The following is a 7,106-nucleotide window of genomic DNA, read 5'->3' on the forward strand; positions in this document are numbered from 1 at the left end:
CTTGCCAACTATTACGTTTTCCTTCGCTATAGTTGCTCTACCTTCACAGAATTTTAAAATTGGTCCCTTCCTATTTATATCTAGACGTCTCTCATGAGATTTCATGCAACAATCATAATTGTGTGGGCGTCATAATGCAATATAGCTTTTGATTCTATTCATGCCTTAATAGATATGAAAGGGAGGTATGGATCATAGATAATTTCCAAATCTTGTCTCTAGTGAGTTCTTATGTATGAGCTTGAAATAGAATGCTATGCAAGTTGATACCTTTTGAAGTGCAAATCTGTGGCACACACAAGCAAGGAAAAAGTGGCATTTCTCATAATGCTACAAATATTAAAGTGCAATCTTGACTCACAAAGCTTCAAAACATCAACTTCATCATAAATGGCATCAATTACATGCTGCTATGACATCTCTATTCACATCATCAACAAGCAAGAGAAGTTGAGGCGTATGCATTTCCACCTTGATGAAAAAGTATTCATAAATTAGTCAACGTATTAATTTTCTTAGCCAGGTTGAAGGATAGTGATGAGTGCGTGTGTTATACACATTATCTGTGATACAAATCGTACTTGATCTCTTACCCTGTAGTAGCTACTATTATTTCAAGCATACAATGACTTGTGGGCTTAAGGACTTAGCTTATGAACTTGCTATACTTACAAGGGTGCATTATCTTACTAATAATAAATAATCTCTACTATTATGTTTTTTAAATGGGTTTGCTTAGCAAAATACAAGTGCAATGGAATCCTCCTACACTAGAACACACCTATGAGATGGCTTCAAAAAACATCAAACTCAAATATTCTTGCTAGGATACATTTTCTCTTAAACCTCAAAACCTTTTTGAAGAAAACCTTTACACACGGCAGCATCACAAGTTGAAAAAATGCTTGCCGCGATATGGATGACAATTAAGTAGTGTTTATACAATCTACATACCCATACAATTATCTAGTTATAACTAAGAGTTTTCTATTGGATGGAAGTAGGATTGATCTTGGGAAATATGGTAAGCCCATCGGTTTTATGTGAAACACATTATTGGGTGTGAAATGATCATATTGACCTAGTTTACACCTAGATTACGGAGGGCAAGTTAGACCAAACATGATTCCACAGGCTATCCATGTAGTCACACTCCAACCCATCCTTACTATTGTTTTGACTTACCGTGTATTACACACTAGATTCTACTAGCATGAAATCTCCCATCTCAACTGTTCTAGACCAGCCACCCACCATTAAAGCTCCCCTCACATGAGCACATGGTCTTAGGCTTTATCCATCCATTATATCAAATCAATATTACAATATTGTTCTCCATATTATTGTGAAATTTGAGTTTAAGTTTGGCTATGTTGTGAACAATCCTACTTTTTGTGAGGATTGCACACATTGTATCCATTTACAATCACCTCATTTTTGTCTAAAATAATCCGAGATCAAGGGAAACAAGATTGGACATATTAATTCTTTAGTCAATATCTCCTCTAACCACTACTTGAATTCTATAACCTTAAGCTTTCTAACTAATAGGGAGCTCCAAACAATGTCACAACACATGGAAAAAGGTCAATATGATGGTCCTTGAGTTTCGAAATATGAAGCACTAAAGGGAGCTTGTCTCTTAAGGGGTGTCCATAAAGAGCCATGAGTTTCTATTATGCCTTTTAGAGCCCATACAATGCCTTGGATGCATAAATTTCCACATTAAAATTGTAACATTATGTGCCTTTTCTTGTGTCATCTACTTCCTTTTTTGAATGGACATAAAGAGAGGGGGTGTGAGAAAAATGGCTTTCTAGAAACCTCCATCCCTTAACCTAAAGCAACCCAAAGAATGAGCTTCCCCCACTCCTGGGGTAAACCACCTCTTGACGATCAAAATGATGAACACTATATCCAACTATGCCACCTTGTGTATGCACAACTCATGGAATGTGTTCTTGAAATCCAAAGGGCTTACATCTCTTCTTCTTACCAAGCATATACATGACCCCACTAAGTCCACCCCTTTCCACTAGTGTTCGCACCTTTAACCACTCCACCAAGAGATTACACAAGATATCTTGTAAGGAACCACCATGGATACCCATAAATATCTCTCTTGTATTGTGCAAGCACAACTAAAATACAATTTGATGTAGTCACTAATGGGCAATTGCAATACCCGATGGAGATGGGCGTGTGGGGAAATTGTGCTACTAAAGTTGTAATCTCAAGACTTGCCTTAGACAATCTAGCGCATGATATGTTTTCTCCTCACCCTTTCCAATATGATTCTATGATTCTTTGGTCCAAACCTCTTGGCATGAGCCTCCTTGAGAGAAAGATGATGAAGTAAGGATCTCCTAGGAGTCTTTCCCTTAATATCTTAAGCCTTGGATTTCCCTTACTTGTCCTAACTGATTTCTCTTTTGAAGCTACTACTATGCACTATTGTCCTTGAGAGAAAGATGATGAAGTAAGGATCTCCTAGGAGTCTTTCCTTTAATATCTTAAGCCTTGGATTTCCCTTACTTGTCCTGATTTCTTTCTCTTTTGAAGCTACTACTATGAACTACTGTCCTTAAGACATTTTCATGTCTTAAGCCTTGGATTTCCCTTACTTGTCCTGACTTCTTTCTCTTTTGAAGCTACTACTATGCACTATTGTCCTTGAGAGAAAGATGACGAAGTAAGGATCTCCTAGGAGTCTTTCCTTTAATATCTTAAGCCTTGGATTTCCCTTACTTGTCCTGACTTCTTTCTCTTTTGAAGCTACTACTATGAACTACTGTCCTTAAGACATTTTCATGTCTCAAGTGGTATTGCCAAGAAATCCTATAAATCTTGTGAAGCATAAACAACAACTTTATCAAAGGAGTTAGTTATGTTGTTACCTACTTGCTCTATTGTTGATCTCAAAAACCTTGTATTGTCTCTTTAAACTATGTTGATGGTTCAATAGTGTGAACTACTCGACGATGGTTTGATGTCATCCATCAAAATTACAAAATAAATAAATCTTCAAGGAGACTCCACAAAAAGAGAGCTTGAGATGATGTCTAAAAATATAAAGCTCAAATGCCAATTGCTAGTAGAGAAAGGAAACCTCTCGAGACCAATAGTGAGTGTCTCTATAAAATTACAAATATGTAGGATGTAGAAGATGGATAAATACCAAGAAAGTTATCATATGCCTCCCATGCTATTTTGAACATATGCTTCTATAGGCAACTCTTGTGGGGAGTTTCGTGGCTCTTCAAGAGTTAGTGACTTCCATGAAAATAAGAACATGTTTAGGAGTGCCCATACATAGTGCTTGTTCTAGTATTCATATCCTTGTAATTTAGCCATTACTCTCCCCCTTCTTGGCTATTGTAACTTTAAACTCTTGTAGCATTTCTATGTTGGTTTAGTCCTTTCTGCATATTGATGAATTTCTACTATTGTGCTACTTGCAAGTTGTATGTCATGACTACTCTATAGAAGGGGGTTTGCCAAAAGAGGAGACATGCACTTGACAATCAATGGTTGAAGTAGGAAAATTGCTTTAGTGAAACACATAATGATATAAGAGAGACTAAGCTAAAGCTAGGGTGCATAAGAATGGTTCTCTTCACAAATATATAATGTTAATTAAGAATTACAATAATGTAGCAACCAAATATTAAGAATGGCTAGAAAACAAAGTTGTTGAGAAATCCTAAGCTTAAAGTTCAAGTGGTGACATGGACGTAGAGAAGAGTAAGGAAAGACTAAAAAAAAATCACATGCACAAGCAAATACTTAATCTGCTAACAAAATTGTTTCTTGGAGAGGCAAGGTCTGTGTGGAACGTATGTACTCTAAAGAATAAACTATTATGTCTAGAAAGTATGTACTCTAAAGAATAAACTATTATGTATACAATGAAAGTCACGTATAACCCCATGTTTGAGGATAAACACTAGCTACAATATACTAGACACGACCTTGACATTGCTTCCTTGCATGTAGACATTAATTATAAATGTGTGATGTCACTTAAGTGCACGAGAGAGGGTTTTGTTATTAAGTCTACTTATAATATTTTCTATTTATAAGTGTAGTTTTTTTGCTTTAACTATTTTGATTTGGAATATGCTGCTAAGTAATCATCTTTAATGTATGTAGCTTTAAAAAGGAGAGAAATCAAAGAGCCGAGTTTCTATCAGCTATATACGGGACCTCAAATGCATTTTTGCAAGACAATCACTAGCTTGCAAAAAGGGACTTTTACTAAAGCATCTTACTTGAAAGGTGCCCACGAGCATAATGTTCAATGTGCTCACTATTTGAAGAAAAATGGGTGCACACTTTGGCACCATGTAATCTCTCAGTATTAAATTTGATTGAATGTTGAGTTGTGGTATAGGACCCATGCTATGCGATGGAATCCGTTCAACTCTAGGACTAGACGCCAGAAAAGGTCCTCAATATCACCTTTTGAGGGAGGTGTCACAAAATGTGTGTGTTGTGTGTGTGTGTGTGTGAGAGAGAGAGAGAGAGAGAGAGAGAGAGAGAACTCATGCTCTAGCTTGACATGAAGTTGAGCATTATAAAAGCAAGTGAGGCATTGCTCGCTCAAAATATATGCTTTTTGTATGCTTAACATGTGAACTCAATGATGTCCATTCTTCGAAACTTGGATTGTAATTTTGGCCTATGTAGCCGTAAGACTATCCACTAAAGCATGTGACTACCTACCTAGGTCATGCATAATTCTCTAATATTCAAACCTACCTACCTAGGTCATGCATACCATTCCCAATCCTACCTACCTAGGTCATGTATAATTCTCTAATACTCAAGTTTATAGAAACCTAATACCAACATACACTATACTTAAAATCATCATGCCACTTGATTTATTCATGATGCCCATTGGCCTATATGTCGCTAACAGTGGGAGAATGTAGCAGGCAGAAACAAGTATTCATTAGTCTGACCACACAAATCTTCATGAAAGATTAGAAACTCTAGATGAGTATGCTTACATTGATATATGTTTTGGCTATGTTTCTACATCTTAAAATCACTTGCTATTGCTAGGTACTCCTACTGGCTCTTTATGAGATAGGCATAGATTCAAGCAGTGAGCTATAGCACAGTTTGTTCAAGCAGTGACCTATGGGATCTATGGCACAATTTGTCTACTTTACGTGCCATAGCTTAGCTCTTAAGAAAAGAAACACTTTGCACATCGTTCAATGCACATTGAAATTCACCATGAGATCATACTCCATGTCCAAATTTGAGTAGTAAAGATTTAACAACTTTATACCTTTATACTTCACTCATCCATATACTTACAATGCATCATGACTAGAACCAAAGCCTAAAATGAGATTATTACAACAAAAATGGAAGGGATTTCTTAAAAACCTCCAAGGAAAATGGCAAGGACACTTCAAGAAGTCCTGAAGATAGAAAAATTGTAATGACTATAGATCTATCAATCAACAAAAAAGACGTTAACCATATCATGCCGGTACAGAAGAGGCTTAGAACGAACAGAAGTTCAAAATCATCTCAGATTAGAATTCATTCCAGTGGTAATAAGAGTTGCCTAAAATTATTGCATGGCTTAACTAGAGCCATGAAAACCCACATATCTAGATAGAATTTACTTCTAGGACCACGGGGAGTAAAAACTTCAAAATAAAATGAACGAAGGCACAATGCATGGAGGCTCAAACACCATGAAAACACAAAGATCATGGAATGAGAGGAACACAAGACACAAACTCAATGGTTTATGGTTCCCTAGAAGTCTCTAAGACAGCACCATCCATCCATTACACTTTATGCAAGCACCTGAGCAACACTTTTTCCCACAAGAGTGCTTTTGTGGAAGCTTTGTTACTTCAACTTATTAGACATCTGTGCTCTAGTCTTTTTATCACATATCTTGATTGTAAAAGAGAGCAAATCACTCCCCTCCAACATAAGCCAACCCTGAAAATCCGATGCTTTCAAGTTCCTGCAACTTTCTAATATGGTTAGCATGCCTTTCTCCAAGTGTGATCATGTATCTTCTCTCAATTAAGAAATACTCCATTTGTTGCATGTGCTGGGCAATGGCTAGGCACTCTTCATTATTGCTCAAATGTACACTCAGATGAGTATGAAACTTTCAATGCCGCCCAAACACTTGGATGGCTAAATATAAGAAGAAATATTGCTAGTTAGATGTCCAAAGAAGTGATGGAGGGTACCTTGTGAGTGACTTCGCATACGCACTCTTCAGACATAAAATTGCCACCAATGCAAAGCCACCGAAGTCAGTGGTGTCCTCTGCATTCACAAAAAGGAGAGCGTTAACAGACTACACCGTAACTCATCAGAATTTTAGTAGACATCACAAATTTCATGCATACAATGGAAAGATACAATAAGCATATACCTAAGCAGCAAGCTCCTTAAAAGCTGCAGCTCAGTATAATTTAACTCTGACATGAGCACTTTTTCACTCATTTAGCTGGAATAGCAGGAGTCATAGCTATTGGGATGCTTATAATCTCCCAAGTGCAGAGCTTATGGAGGATAGTTGGGTGGAAAAAAATGCAATGGGACTAGAGGAAAATAAAATGCCATGGTGCCACTCCCGCATAAATATAACGTGCTTTGCCTGTGCGGAACGAGGGTACCCCTGAATACGAGCCCAAGTAGGCATGAGAGTATGGATGATATCACCCCATATATTACTAATGCACTAAGACCCAAAGATCTCAACACCCTCACTAGCCTCCATGCATGTAGCTCTCTAGATCTGCCATGTTGTAATATTGGCAACAATCTCCCAACTGGTGTCAATCCTCTATCTGGGGGATGTATAATTAGAGTGAGGGACATCCTGCAACAAACCATGCTGGGCAATACCTCTATGAATGAAAATAGCAGAGTCTATACCATTGCCCTCGTAAAAAAGCTACGGACCGGATTGAAGGAGCCAAGCAACTGCCCCCCAAGTCACATGCATGGCACGGCCACTCAATTTGCCCATAAGTTGGGCTATAGAACCCCAAATCTACTGTGTAGTGTTGCATCCCCATAAACAATGTTGTACAGTCTCAGAATCTACTGCA

General features: G+C 37.6%; 2 long non-coding RNA genes across 2 annotated transcripts in view; one reads left to right on the plus strand and one right to left on the minus strand.

Annotated features, from left to right (window-relative positions):
* Positions 1-4,639, plus strand: part of LOC147626443 (uncharacterized) — a 36,447-nt gene extending 31,808 nt beyond the window's left edge. Inside the window, exon 3 of the long non-coding RNA XR_015268658.1 lies at positions 4,153-4,639. This is a non-coding gene — a long non-coding RNA (uncharacterized LOC147626443). The remainder of the gene's footprint in view (positions 1-4,152) is intronic.
* Positions 4,640-5,530: 891 nt separating this feature from the next.
* Positions 5,531-6,317, minus strand: LOC147626444 (uncharacterized). Its single transcript, XR_015268659.1, has 2 exons — positions 6,237-6,317; positions 5,531-6,001 (listed from the first exon to the last, which is right to left on the minus strand). It is a non-coding gene; the product is annotated as an uncharacterized LOC147626444 (long non-coding RNA).
* Positions 6,318-7,106: the final 789 nt, after the last annotated feature.

The sequence above is a fragment of the Cibotium barometz genome, chromosome 22, assembly GCF_041138505.1.
Source record: "Cibotium barometz isolate CiBa-2024 chromosome 22, ASM4113850v1, whole genome shotgun sequence".
Classification (NCBI taxonomy): domain Eukaryota; kingdom Viridiplantae; phylum Streptophyta; class Polypodiopsida; order Cyatheales; family Cibotiaceae; genus Cibotium; species Cibotium barometz.